Genomic DNA, 16,000 nt, shown 5'->3' on the forward strand with positions numbered 1-16,000 from the left:
CTCTACCTTATGCCTTATTCCTACTCTTTTGAACTGTTCTCCAAACAGATCACCACCATATAATACCCTGTCAAATATGAAGGATGGAAAGCCAATGTCAATACAAAGAGACAAAACAAACAAAGAGACAAAACAAACAAACAAACATACATACAAAGACATGTTGATAGGAAGAATGTTTTATGACTTATGGATGCCAAATAGGACAATAAGAAATTTGAAAAGTGAATAAGGATTAGAGTGTTGCTAGGTTAATTAAAGGCAAAAGACACTTCTTCCTGAAGAATATTTCATGAAAATGATCTGAGCTAATGCCCACAACATTAAAGCTGAACAAGAAGCAACCTGTCTATTCTCTGTGTTTCAATTGTAAATGAGATGCACTTTATGTACACAAGTTACAAGAAGAAAACCAACCAGGATGTTGCCTGTGTTATATTTAGATTCTGGCTATGAAAACTAGTCCATATCTTCCTTTGTAGATTTTCTTTAATTTCCTCAATTGTCTATAACCATGGAGTATCTTTAAAATAGGAGAGAAAAAAGCATCTCAGGACTAGAAACAAACATAGATGGACAATTCTTCCTTCATTTAGTTCTTTTCTGCTCCATAGAAGCAAATTCACATTTCTGCCTGATGAAGCACAGTGACATCTAGATCCTTGTCTCTTTCACAGATCAAGGGTTCATGTGTTTGAACTGTAATTCAATTACAAATAGGGGCTCCAGAGATGAGATGTCTGCTATCTGCAGGTCTGTGGGAGCTGCCACATTGGTGAGGCTGAGTGCACAGGGATAGTGGGAGGATGCTGTTAACGCAGTAATGATGTGGAAGAGCCCTGACTGATCACTGACAGCAGGAAGGTGTCAGCTCAGGTTTGGACACTGCCTTGTAGTCTACATCTAATCTGCATTTCTATAAAGCCTCCAGACAGCCCTTGACAGCCATTAACTTGTTGGTAATTGATCAGGAGGAATGACCACAGAGCTTTCTTTGATATTCTCCATATTGTGAATGCTTTATATCTGAGTAAATAGATGGGTGACCCCACAGAGGAGTGGAAACATTGTGCCTAAGCCCAAAGGATACAACAGTCTCTTGATATCCCATTATCACTTCGCTATGATCAACGAAACTGTCTCCACCATCAAGTTAGTCAGCGTCTTCTTAATATAATTTTTTGATGATACTCAGCTCCTTTATTTTATCTTAAATATCACGGCCTTTTTTTTTTCCCCAGATAACTAAGATTATGTTAAAAACACAAGAATAAGGAATTATATTGACTTCACCCTATAAGAGCAAGCTAACTATTTCTGTAAAGTGAGTAAAGAGCTTGGCAAAGTTACCAGTACACAAACTGATGTGTTGGCTCTGTTGACACAATGTCAATGGGCTCTGCCTCCAGTTCTTCCCTTTCCCCTAATGTCCACTGCCTTGGTAATGTGTCTACAGTTTCTTTGTGGACAGAAGCCAGTTAGTTCTCTCCAGCAGCATGTTCAGCATGCCATATATATACTACGTAATGTATGTTGAATGAAAGACTGACAGCATAATTTTTAGAAAACCATTGCAAACTTTACTCCAAGTTGTAGAAAGAATTGTGTGATCTATTCAGAAGAAAGATGGGCTAAAGTCCTAAACTCATAGACCCTAAAACATGAATATATTTGAAAATAAGAATTACACAAAACAGTTTCGATAAATTGGTTGGATTGGAACCTACCCTAATTAAATTTGGGTTTTAGAGATGACTCAGTATGTAAAGTCCTTGACATGGAAACCACAGGATAAGTTTATATTCTCAGAACTAATACAGAGACAGATGTGCTATGATGGATTGAAGGTAGAAACAGGAGAACCTTGTGAAACATCTTCTAGCAGGCCTGCATGTACAGTGGAGAGCAAGGGGAGAATTCCTAGAGAACTGAGGAGATGCCTCGGCTAGTAAGGAATTTGACTTACAACCATGACAGGCAGAGTTCATATCCCCAAAATGCACATAAAGCTAGGCAGAGTTGCAGGCATGAATAAGCCGAATGCTTCTAGAGTGACAAAGAAGTTAGAGACAGGAGGGACACTGAAAGTTTTTGAGTAGCTAGCCTGCTTTCAGACAGTCTTCTTAAGTTTCTCAGGCTAGTTTTGAGCTCATTTTTCAGCCCAGGCTAGCCTTGAACTTGTGATCTTATAGTCTCAATATTCTGAGTAACAAGATGACAGTCCTCTATCCAGAGACCTACTTGCCATTTAAAGTGAAGTGAAATCTCATTTCATGTGTTTGCTACATGACACTGGGCAAATCCTTTATATATATATATATATATATATATATATATATATATATATATCCATCCTTTTTTAATTAGATATTTTCTTTATTTACATTTCAAATGTTATCCCCTTTCCTGGTTTCCCCTCCGAAAACTCCCTATCACTTCACCCTCCCTCTGCTCACCGAACCACCCATTCCTGCTTCCTGGCCCTGGTAGTTCCCTATATTGGGGTTTAGAACCTTCACAGGACCAAGGAAGGGCCTCTTCTCCCATTGATGACTGACTAGGCCATCCTCTGCTACATATGCAGCTAGAGCCATGAGTCCCACCATGTGCTTTCTTTGGTTGGTAGTTTAGTCCCAGGGAGCTCTGGAGATACTGGTTAGTTCATATTGTTGTTCCTCCTTATGGGGCTGCAAACCCCTTCAGCTCCTTAGGTACTTTCTCTAGTTCCTTCATTGAGGACCATATGCTCTGTCCAATGGATGGCTGTGAGCATACACTACTGTATTTGTCAGGCACTGGCAGAGCCTCTCAGGAGACAACTATATCAGACTCCTGTCAGCAAGTACTAGTTGGCATCCACAATAGTGTCTGTTTTTGCTGGTTGTTTATGGGATGGATCCCCAGGTGTGGCAGTCTCTGGATGGTCATTCCTTCAGTCTCTTCTTCCTGCTTTGCAACTCCTCCATGGGTATTTTGTTTCCCCTTCTAAGAAGGACTGAAGTAACCACACTTTGTTCTTCCTTCTTCTTGAGTTTCATGTGTTTTGCAAACTCTATCTTGGGTATTCTGAGCTTCTGGGCTAATATCCACTTATGTGTGTTCTTTTGTGATTGGGTTACCTCACTCAGGATGTTTTCTCAACTGAGGAATACCAAATAGCTGAGAAGCACCTAAAAAAATGTTCAACATCCTTAGTCATCAGTGAAATGCAAATCAAAACAACCCTGAGATTCCACTTCACACCAGTCACAATGGCTAAGTTCAAAAACTCAGGTGACAGTAGATGCTGGCGAAGATGTGGAGGAAGAGGAACACTCCTCCATTGCTCGTGTTTTGTAAGCTGGTGCAACCACTCTGGAAAACAGTTTGGAGGTTCCTCAGAAAATTGGACGATCCAGCAATACCACTCCTGGGCATATACTCAGAAGATGCTCCAACTTGTAATAAGGACACATGGTCCACTATGTTCATAGCAGCCTTATTTATATTAGCTAGAAGCTGGAAAGAATCCAGATGTTCCTCAACAGAGGAATGGATACAGAAATTGTGATACGTTTACATAATGGAATACTATGCAGCTATTAAAAACAATGAATTTATAAAATTTTTAGACAAATGGATCTGGGCAAATCCTTTACCTTGCAGAGATCTGGCTTTTTAATTTTTGGCAATGGAGATGGTGTTTTCTGCTTTGTAAAGTCAGAAAACAGATTGGATGTATACTGAAAAGAAGTGGAACATGCAGTGTTGAGAAATACCCACAGGGGCCCACTCACTCAAAGGAGAAGGGGGATTGGGGGAAGAATTGTGGGAGTGGGTTACTGGGATGGGGTCCGTGAGAGGGATGTAAAGTGAGTAAGTTAACAAAAACAATAATAAAGAAGTGGAGCACCTTAGATGTCCTGAAACAGTAGCTTCTTTGCTTTCAGCCTAATCAATTAATAACTCAACCTAGAAAGAGGGTTTTTGACTCCTTGAAAGACAAGCAAGGGATTAGAGCAGTTTGATCTTCAGAGCAAACCATTTTACAGTGTGACCATCACAGTAAAATACGGGAAAGTGATTAAAGTGGAGAAAAATGGATGCAACTCTACGGCCCTGAAGAATTTATGTCAAGCTTAACCTTTTATACAGTCTCATAGATGAGAAACTTCAGAAATCGGGGTTAAGATGAAAGTGGACAGACTGTGAAGATGAGCAATAAAAGGGTCTCCTTTGTAACGATGCAAGTACAATAACTCCTGGTTAAAATTTATCAGGTTTCACAGCTTTTTAACTGCTGGGTAAAAATCACAGTATGGTACCTGTATTCAGGAAAGAATATAAATAATATTATAAATGCCAATGGTTTTGTGGTCTCATTTCATACCTGTCAGCTTCTATTAGGAAACACATCTTTCTCTGAGTATTCAAACAAACTGGTTCTCCTTCCATCTGTAGACTTGTTTCAACTTCTACTATTGTTTTAAACATTCTATTAGTAATTGGTGAGTTTCACATCATGTGCCCCACTCCCATTCATCTCCCTTCTCCTTTGTATCTACCCTCCACCCTTGCAAACCTCCAAAGGGAAATAAAAAATAGAAATTCAAAATTAAACAAAACAAAACATATAAAACATCTCATTATGGAATTTGTAGTGTATCACGGTATGCCCCATAGTAGGTACACCCTTTTCCACACATCTTTCCTTACAAAGGTTACTTGCAATGAGTCAAGCATAGAGACCTCTGGCTTCTGCTACACCATTGGTACTGGATTCTCATGGTTATCATCTCTGTTATCCAGTTGTTGTCCTGTGCCACGGAGATTCTGCAGCTTTAGATCTGTAGGACAAGCCCTTTCTCACTCTCTAGAAACATATAGATGGGTATTTTATTGAGGGAATGCGCAAAAGAGAGCTAGTCCCACCACTTTCCTGCCACCTGCCTTTAGGTGGTAGGTGTGCTAGAGAGATACCTCACCCCTGCCACCTTGACACTTCAGGCAGTTGGGGGAGCTGGCCATGCTCCTTACTGAGTACAGCACTTGGGAGAGCTTGTCCTACACCTCGCTGGGCAACACTGTAGAGCTGGCCCTGATGGCAAAGACTTGGATGAAGCAGCCCCAAGCGTATGAGAGCATGAGAGTTTGCTTGTCCCTTGCTGGCCACTGCAACAGTGGTGGAGAGCTGACCATGGTGGTGCAGGTGAGGAAGAGCTGATGGGCTGACCAACTCTGCTATCACCCAGACCCAGAACCAGGGCTTTGAGTTGGCCCATCCCCAAACTCCTACTATTAAAGCTCACTCTACGGCAGTTTACTGCTCTTGAATTTTGACATTCACAACAGTCATCTTCAAATGGAGCAAAGGTTGCTTCCATGGAATCTCGTTTCTTTATAGAGTCACTCATTTTTACTTGTTAGAAGAAGTATTTGGTAGGAAAAGTCAGGTTCAACATTGAGGTGACAATAATGCCAGGTGTTGGAGACAACAATCCTCACACCTGAAGTGATTCTCCATTTAGAAAGACTACTGTGAGGGTATCTTCTATATGGATATTCTCCAGGTTCACACAAGGAGAAGAGAGAAAGCATGACTTTACCACAAATACAAATATATTTAAAATATACTTCCACTTGGAGATAGAGATTTTACTGTGTGTAAAAGAGAATGGGGAATTTAGTACCTCTCTTAACCAAGTGTTCATTTAAATTGTTTAAATTGCTTATGAGAAAAATAAAGTTGAAGAAACTCAGCATAAATAACTGAATTGTAAAACCTAATCAACACCTCTGAACCAGAAGGGTACATAAAAATAATATTTTGAATCTCACACTAATAATATTATTATTACAATACTTAAAATTAATATACGCCGGGCGTGGTGGCGCACGCCTTTAATCCCAGCACTCGGGAGGCAGAGGCAGGCGAATTTCTGAGTTCGAGGCCAGCCTGGTCTACAAAGTGAGTGCCAGGACAGCCAGGGCTACACAGAGAAACCCTGTCTCGAAAAACCAAAAAAAAAAANGAGGCCAGCCTGGTCTACAAAGTGAGTGCCAGGACAGCCAGGGCTACACAGAGAAACCCTGTCTCGAAAAACAAAAAAAAAAAAAAAAAAAAAAATTAATATAAACAGTGCTGTTATTACCCTCCAGTTCACTGAAATTGTTTCACTGATGGTCATAGCCAACTTCTAACAGATGCTGCGAGTTATAGAAAGCACAGGATTTATTTCCTCTGATTTGTGTGGAAGCCAGATCACAGGGAGAAGTTTCCTAATGGAAAAACCCCACATGACAGGTTTACAATTGAGCCTCTCTGAATTCTGTCACAAGAGGCATCTTGTTTGATTCTAGAGAGATTCTTCCCTCCCTCACATCATTGTCTTCTCTGTCTATCCAATTTATATACCCAGATGAACTATCATTTAAGAATTAGAGCAAAAAAGAAGTAACTTAATATGTTTAAAGCTCTATGGAGTCATCACACTCAGAATCTGATTGAAGCAGCCTTTCAGGAAGCAGAAAAATGGAACCAAAGAGAAAAATAAAAGAAAACAAGAACACCAGCTGAGCAGAAACTGATAACTTTCTGGGAAATCAGCCATTTTAAGTGCAAGTGAACTCCTTTTTTTTTTTTTTCCTTCTTCACTAAAATGGAGAAGTAAGTAATTCCAATATGGATAGGGAGCACTGCCAGTTATGAAGAAGGTCTTTAGTGGAAAATTACGTGATAAGTAAGCCAAGGTCTTAAGCTAATCATGAAAATCCTGAGACATGATAGATGCATTTATACATTTATGACATAATTTAAGGGTAAGGCAAACTGTGGTGGTGTATGCCTTTAATATTCACACTTGGCAAGCTGAGGTGTGGCAAGGGGATAATGAGTTCAAGGTTAGCCAAACCACAAGAGTAAGACCTTTTCTCAAAACAAACAAACAAACAAACAAACAAACAAACAAACAAACAGAAAATTTCACGACAAAGACAAAAAATAAAGGTAAACTATAACAAGGAGAACTCAGAAGCATTAAAAGTGTGTGTGTGTGTGTGTGTGTGTGTGTGTGTGCCTTTAGCACAAGGCAGGAGCAGGAAACAACACAGGAGATAAAAATGGTAAACCCAGAGGAGAATGGACAGAAGTTCAGGTGTGAGGTGTGAGGAGAGTCACTGAAGATGTGTGGGTGAAATCTCAACTGCTTTTACAAGGATAAATTTAGCATATGTGAAGCTGACAATCCATCTACCAACATTGCAGCCCAGCCCCACACTCAAGACACCCCTCCTTCTTTAGTTTATGCATGGCTATGCCATCCGCAGTCAGGCAGAATCAGGAAATCTCTGATTTCTTCTTATGAATATTCCACAGCCAACCTGGTAAAGTATCCGCAAGGTTCCCCGCTGAGAATGAGGCAGTTGTGGGTTGCCTCTCACCTCTTCACTACCATCATTTCCTGTGTCATTTTATTTTGGGGATTCTAATTTTCTAATTTCTAATTTCATGTTGTCCGTCTTTCTTCCAAAACTCATACCTAGCACTCTGCTTCCAGGCATCTGGCTCTTTCATCAGAAGCCCTTCCTTGCTCTCCATCTTGCCTGAGTATGGGCTCCATGGCCCTGGGTGACTCTATTGATTTCTTTGGCCTTCTTTCTCATTGCTCTTCTTGTTCTTGGTTTATTAGTTTCTTGTTGCTTCCGTGACAAATTGACACAAATGTTGGGTTTACACAGGGCAAAGGAACCCTCTTACAGTTTGGAAAGCTACACTCTGGCTGCCTTGGAAATCATCACAATGGCAAAGCAGGCTTGCCGTTTATCTCACATCTCTCTTCTAGGAACAGCTTTGTTCAGACTGCTGCTTTTGTTTGAAATTTGCTACCTGACCCTTGTTTCCTGTCTCCAAACACATGTACTTTCTCAGTTGACCAAAGGACCCACTGCATCTAAGGTCATTAAGTCAGGCCAGTTTGCAGAGCTCCCTTTCATCTTGTAAGGAGGCATCCTCAGGGCTTCCTAACATAAGAACATAAGGCATCATCAGGAGTGGTTATTCTGATTTCCATAGACACACTGAGGCAGAACTCATGCTCATGCATCCACATCTTCAAATCTCTGTTCAAATATTCCCTAATCAGTAAGGCTTTCTCTGACCCCTTGTTTAAAACTATGCCTCATAACAAACTCACCCACAGTTTCCTGAATATTTACCACTTTTAGTGTCCACCATTTTCTAACTTAGCATAGACTTCAAGTTTCTTACAAATTAAATGCATATTTATTATTTTTACCCACAAGGTCTCAGACAGTCACACATTGTCTGCTTTATTCACTTTTGTCTTCTGTGCTTAGAATATGGTGTTATAACTATTTGTTCTTGAAGAACTTATTGGAGAAGTAAGTAAATGGATAAATATATGAGTGGATGGAAATTATACGTATCTATTGCTATATTTGTATATATGTCTCACATACAGTAATGTGTTTTATTTAGTGTATGCATGTACATACCTTGCTAAAATGGGAAGAGAACTGGATTGTTTAAAAGCATATGGGCTCAGATAGCTCTAGAACTTGCCAATTGTGTGGTTCAGGACAGATTCACAACCACAGGCAAGTGAATATTTCTCTGCCTTAAGTTTTGCACCTGTCAATTGTAGAGAGAATTTCTGCTTAATGAGAAGAGTTTGTAAACAAGAAGAGGGCTGAGGATTAAGTGATGACAGTAAAACGTTGTTCACTATTGGGCTGCAGAGACAGAGACAGAGAGACACAGAGAGGCACAGAGATAAGGAGAGACACAGACACACAGAGGCACACAGAGACACAGAGACATGGAGAGACACAAGAGACACAGAAAGGTAAAAGATTAATTTTTTTTATTCAAACAAAAATGATGAAGATATCATTTGCTCTTCAGAGCCTGTACAGAGCAATGGAACTCTGAAGTCAAGTGCAGGTGTCCTCAAGGAGGCCACCACAGGGTCAGGAATGTCATTTATATCCTTTCATTGCTTTTATGTAATGCATAAAAAAGGGACAGACTAGGCCACACTGGCTAGGCTGAGTTCCACGTGCCCTCCATTGGTCAGCAAGGGGGATGTGGTGTGATCCAAGAATACCCTGTGTGCAGATGTATCTCAGCTGTCTAATCAGGAGAGAAAGGTCTCCTCAGTCATTACCAAAACTGCTTTAATCTGATTGCTAGATTACAAGTGGCTGCAAAGTGGATTTACATATAACCAACCTCTACGAAGTGAAGAAGTGGCTTGAAAAGTTCCTGTAAAATAAATAATGGATATCGGAAAACAGGAATGGCAAATGCAAGGAAAAAAATCTTCAAGGTGGGATTTCTTTTTCATTTTATGAGTCACAGAGGAAAACGCTAGGCCAGTAAAATCAAATGTACTGAGCAGTCACATACAAATGATGTCAAAATGACTATTTGAAATATTGAATTATTATCATCCCTAATGGCAGGCCTTTATGTAAGTGTAAATTGTATCCTTGGCTATTGTCAGTAATGGTAGCCTGCAGCCACTACCATGATTATAACATTACTGCATTATTTTCAAAGTGTTCTTATTAAAATGTAGCATTTTTCATTGTGATTTACAATATACATGATATATAAGCAAAGTAGTGCTAGAAGGCAATGTATAAATAGGCACACATGCTGGTCTGTGTAGTTAAACAATGTATCTGGCTAGGATGACGACATCAAATAAACACGTTGCAGGTACTAAACAGGGTGGGTTGGGGGCATATAAGAGCTTATCTGAGTGACCAGTCCAGTAACACTCCTAAAGAAAATCAGGGTGAATGCTGAAAGGCAGGATTGTATGTGTGAGCTCTTCATGCCAGAGAAGGCCACCACAAGCATGACAGACAAATGCACAGCGCACATAAGTTGCCAGGAGCTTCTAAGTTCAGGCCTTCTGATCCTGGGAACTATACTTAGGTTGAACAAACAAATAAGAAAAAAATCAAAGGCTTTGGAACTAGACACACTGAGGTTTGCTGAAGTAATGTTGCTTGCATAATGACCTGGACTAAATACCTGCTGCTGTTTCTCCTCCTCCTCCTCCTCCTTCTCCTCCTCCTCTTTCTTCCCTTCCTGCTCTCCCTCCTCCTTCTCTTCCTTCTCATTCTCTTCCTCCTTCCTTCTCTTCCCCTTCCCCTCAATCTTCTCCTCTTATTTCTTTTATATAAAACTAGAATAGTGCTACTAACATTCATAATGGGTCTTCTTTGCTGGAAACACCCAGAGATGCATTTTCATGGATATTTAAATCCCATCACCTTGACATAGAACCTACCACATCACCCAAGCTGGATTTGTTTTACGTCCCTTGATCCAGCATACAAAATCACATTTACCTGGTGAAACAGCTAAGGAAGCACATGTGTCTGTGGCTGCTCTTGTCATAGCCACCGGATGGGTGCACTTCAAGACAGTTATATGCCTCTTCTAAGCAGCAAAAATCCTAGGAACTGGCCTTCAACAAATACCAAATCTTCAGCCACCTTGATCCTGGATTTCTGCACCTCTAGAATTGTCAGAGATCAGTTTTTTGTTGTTCAGAAGCCACGTAGGCAATGGTATTTTTCTCAGTATAGGAACACACACTCACACTTTATATCACAGTAAGGAAAGCTGTTTTAGGTACTGGACTATAATTGTGTCCATTGAGATAAATGATCAGCCTCAGGGATGATGGTAAGAGCCCTATGCATCTCTTCTCTGACATTTTCTGGTGATATGGTACATCCCTGAGTCTCAAATATCATGTACAAAATGGAATATGACATTTGCTTTAGTCAGGGCTGCAAAGATCCAATGTGATGATGTATTTGAGGCCTGAGATGGTAGCATTTGGTCCAATGCTTCCTAACCCCCATACAATCCTGGCTTCTATACAGTACCACATACACTAAGTATGGCAGCACACCCAAATGAAAAGAGCAAAGCCAAAAGGAACAAAAAAATAGGAGGTAATATGTCTGAAGTAACAGACACAGTACCTAGCATGGCTAGCAAACACAGCAAATGCTACCTGCTTGAATTCAGCATGATTGGTGGCTTCACTGGCAAGGTGTTTGCCATGTGGAGAAGACTTGAGCTCTCCTCACTGCTGGATGTCCCACCTCCCTGTCATTCTTACCATTTTCCAAAGAACATTTATCATCCATGTTTGGATCCTTTGTGTCCCTCAAGAGTCTCACTGACGTGGCTTTGCTGATTTTTTGAGCAGCCTATGTCACCTAATTACTTCTATGGTGGGCAGGGTAGAGAGGTAAACGTTAAGAACTGCAGAAGCCAGGCCTCTCTCATCAATAAAGGAAGGTGGTAGAGGGAGGACAGACTCACATCAACACGGGGAGTTTCACTATTTCTTCTTTAATTTTTATTAATTGACTTTTCAATTTGACTCTCACTCAAAATTTTAAGTTGACCATTGAAAAATAATTAGTTATCAATCTCAAATTATATTGGATAAAACACATTGTACACTTACACATTGTAATTGTAAAACACATTGTAATTTTAAAATGACTAAAGAAACAAAACAATACTATGAATAGCATTTACTGTGTGACCATGAATCCAGGTTCTGAACAGCAACTATAACCCGTGAGGCTTCTCTAAGAATCGAGGGCATGGAATGCAGGCTTCCTTCTGGACTTAAGATGAACTTCTCTCTGCCACTTAGCCAGAGATTCCCTGAGAAATCTTGATAAAGTATCAGACAAGTATCAGAGAAAGTGACTAAGGCACAGGCTTTCTCTGACAGTGACAAGGTGCCAACAACACCCTCTGGGGACCATGTCTTGGCAGGGCCTTCCCAGCCCACATGTAGAATGATGTTAATGATGGCAGTGATGGTGTGGATTAATAGTAACCACTCGCAGCGTGCATCCTTTCCTGTTTTCATGGGATGTATAATATTCAATCCTCATAGGAACAAATGAGGTAAGGATATGGTATTGATCTCATGTTGACTCCAATCACAAGTAGCAAAAATAATGAGGGTAGGAAGTCACTTATTAAAATAAATAACATTTCCTTGGTGAATTGGACCCAACCCCCTTAACCACAGGAATGTCAATTTGACAGTACTTCCATCTCACAGGGCAATTATCTTGGATTTATTTTCCATAACATTTTACATGAAGTTCCAGTGTTGTCACTATACAAAGACCTTCCAAATAGAGACAGTCATCCTCAGAACCTGCTGTCATCTACGGCATTTTGCAAAATTGCACTGTCCTTTGGGCTTTGTAGGGAGGCAACTTATGTATCTGTCTCAGAACATTTAATTTATCATCATCAAGTTAGGAAACAGAGCACTTCCTATAATTAATGAACATTAATTTATTCATATATATATTTATTCTTACTAAGATATATTTCCTTTTTTGTCACATTAATGATAGAGATGAAACTGAGGGCAGCTAATGAAGTACTGTCTGGAGGTAGATAGCAGACATTTTACGACATGGTGTCCCCTGACCATTAAAGAAGCAATTCACACAAACATAGCATAGCTTCACCCACATTCATATAATAAAAGGGTTTGGGGTTCCATCCATGACTCCTAGTAGCACAATGCTGACCAACTACTATAGTGCTTATGACTCATGAGTATTTTGCCTATATTTATCTCTGTGCACCAAGTGCTTGCCTGTGTGCCTGTGGAAGCAGAAGAGAGTGTAGAGTCCCTGGAATTGGAGTTGTGGACTGCTACGTGAGTGCTGGGAACCAAACCTGGGTTCTCTGCAAGAGAAGTCAGTGCTCTTAACTGCTGACCCATGTCTGTTTCTACTTTTAGTTTCATCACAAGCACCAGGAGTTGGAGTACTGATCTTCTGTGCTCCCTAGCAGGGTTGCCTTCCCACACAGTCTGTGTATCATAAAGAAGGTCTGGATTTCATAGTTTCAAATTCTGGTGTTAGAAGTCGTTCAGGCTCAGCATGCTATAATTCAACACTTAACTCTCCAAGAAAAAAATATATATCTATATATTCACGTTCCTGATAAAAAGGCCACACAGAACAATTTACAATAATGATAAAATATACAATATTTTTCATAGTAAAATCTATATAGTCATTGATTTTCACAGAATGTTTTCATTGATTTTTGCTGAATTTTAGTGCTCATAGACAACATATGGCTGTAATTAACAAGCAACTAGAGCTCAGGCACAAACAGGGTGGAGATTTGGCTTGCAATCAAGGCTATAGCAAAATTTAAACAATAAAAACATATGTCAGGATATCACTCACTTGACTATGATAAAAGGAATGTCTTGGCTGGACTGGATAATAATTTATCTCTACAATATTCTGTGCTATTTATGATGCAAGAGACATGTAATCAAATTTAATCATTTACATTATTCACATATATTCATCATTTCCTTTTTTCTAATCTATTATTTTATATCAGTTAATAATATTTTGGTTATTTTCATGTCCCAGTTGTCTACTATCCATCTGTGCCTGCTGCTGAACCCCAACAAGTCCACCTTTTTGTGGACCCCATTTTTGTGACCTGCTGAGTTTAATCAAAGAACTTTTCTTGATCTCTTTCTCTCTCTCTCTCTCTCTCTCTCTCTCTCTCTCTCTCTCTCTCTCTCTCACACACACACACACACACACACATTAAATACTGGAGCAGCACCAATTTGTTTGTGTACACTGTTGAAAAGAAAATTGTCTTCTTCCCAGTTGCCATCAACTGCAAATAACTCCCCAAGGTAAGAGTGGGATCTCATAGTCCCTTTCCCAGTCCATGGTGGAATATTGCAGGCCTCCGATTTGTGAGGCCTTTGGTAGCTAACCAAAGCCATGAGCATAACACCCATATCACGTCCAGAAGTCCGCATTCCATAGCACTTTCATAAATGTTAAATTTTTGGAAAAAATAAGCAGAGCACCATTATATAGAAGCTGCCAATTTGAAAATTGCAATTATAAACATAACTGTCAACTTCAACGCTATGCACAAGCCATCAGAAAGCAGAACTTTTGCAGCATCTGATCTCTACCAATCACAAGTGATAGGCATTAAACAACCCCAAGCATAGGTGAGAGAAACAAATCAGGGTATTAATGAGCTTTGAGGGTTATTTCCTTTATTTTTAATGAAATGCATTTAAATCTAAATTATATATTTGAATTTTTAAACAATGTCTACATTTACAAGTTAAATTAATTAAATTTCAATTAATTAAAAATTCTGAAAAATAAATAATTGGGTCTTAAGAGTCACTGTAGCCTGGCTTTAGCACTGATATTTCTAATGCATTCTTCTTCACAGAGTTCAACTTCCAAGCCTCTTATTTACTGCTATTATTAATATCACTGTAATTATTAGTACTGGAATTAGCATTTGAGATGGTGTGTTGCACTGAATATGGGAACTAATTTTATACCTAAGCTGGCCTCTAACTTGTCAATCCTCCTGTCTCAGCCCCTTGAGTTCTAAGATTTCAGGCATAAGCCATAGCGGCTTGGCCAAATTGATCCTGCTACCCACAAAGAGGAAGTGGAGACTTAGCTCAGATTTTTCAAAAAGGAAATTGCCATAGATGTGATTTTCACTACGTACTGCATTCAAAGTACTTTTATTAAGAACAGTTAGGTGTCACATCTTTGTACCTCAAAGAAGCTTTGCTCCATCCAGAATAACTAACGGGCTTGGTACCAAAACATCTTCCAGACAGAAATCATGTGTTCCTAAGAAAAACTTTGTTTTCTACATTGGAAGACAGTTCCTGCATTTAAGCTTTAAATAGCTCTCCTCCTTTTTACAAGCCGAGTGGTTTTAGAAAGCTCACATTCACTATCTTAATGGGTTCAATCAGATTGTATGTGTGAGGCTAATCTCACTGCAAATGGTACACACTAGATTCAACATGACTTTGCTATTTTGCTTTTCTCATATGGTATATTAAACCTTTTGCCTATTGTGTTTGTAATTTCCATTTTATTGGCTGCATATGAACTAACACATTCCCACTCAGTGCAGTAATCTTTACAAAGTTCATTTGCTCATTTAGCATTTTGGTGTGGAGAACCTGTGTGTTAGGTGCTTGCTACAGGCAAATGATGGAACGCTGATGGACCCTTCATAGAACTCATAATCATTTAGGGAAGAGAAGTATTATACCACTCACAACTCCATACAGGTTGGGATGGAAGCTAGGGTGGGAAGTTTCAACATTGAGATTATCACAGCAAAATGGCACAGGGTCCTGCAGTGCATTTTAAGATGATTAGATATAGACTTAATTGCCCTGGAAGATGTTAGCAGGTGTGCAGTGACATGCAGCTTATATTTTAACATTTTAATTACAATTTTATTTATCTTGTTTGTGTGCATGTATGTATGTGTGCATAGTGGTGGGGGCTGGGGTATGCCATGACCCATGCTAGAAGTCAGAGGACAATTGTCAGGAGTTGGTTCTTATCTTTCCCCATGTGGGTTCCAGTAACTGAACTCAGCCCCCAGACTTGGTGCATGTGTCTTTAGCATTTGAGCCATTTCGCCAGCTTTAGTTTACAGTTTTGGAATCCTTCTATGGCTGTTAGTTGGCAGATGGATTGAGAGGTCAAAGGAAACCACAGAATATCAGAAAGATACTTAGGAATCAAGGATGCTGTTGGTGGTTTGGTGGAAGGTAGTGTCTGTGGCAACAAAGGGGGCAGAGACTGCTCTTGGTGTTTGAAATGTCAGGGCGCAGAGGTGATCTGATCTATAGTTTGAGAAACTGGGAAGATGGGATTATATCCTTTGGAAATACGGACAAGCCATTAACTGGTTGCTGCCATCACTAGAAAATCAAATAAGATATTTCTTTTCCTTTTCTTTTCTTTTCTTTTCTTTTCTTTTCTTTTCTTTTCTTTTCTTTTCTTTTCTTTCCTTTCCTTTCCTTTCCTTTCCTTTCCTTTCCTTTCCTTTCCTTTCCTTTCCTTTCCTTTCCTTTCCTTTCCTTTCCTTTCCTTTTCT

The sequence above is a fragment of the Mus caroli genome, chromosome 9, assembly GCF_900094665.2.
Source record: "Mus caroli chromosome 9, CAROLI_EIJ_v1.1, whole genome shotgun sequence".
NCBI classification, from domain to species: Eukaryota; Metazoa; Chordata; class Mammalia; order Rodentia; family Muridae; genus Mus; species Mus caroli.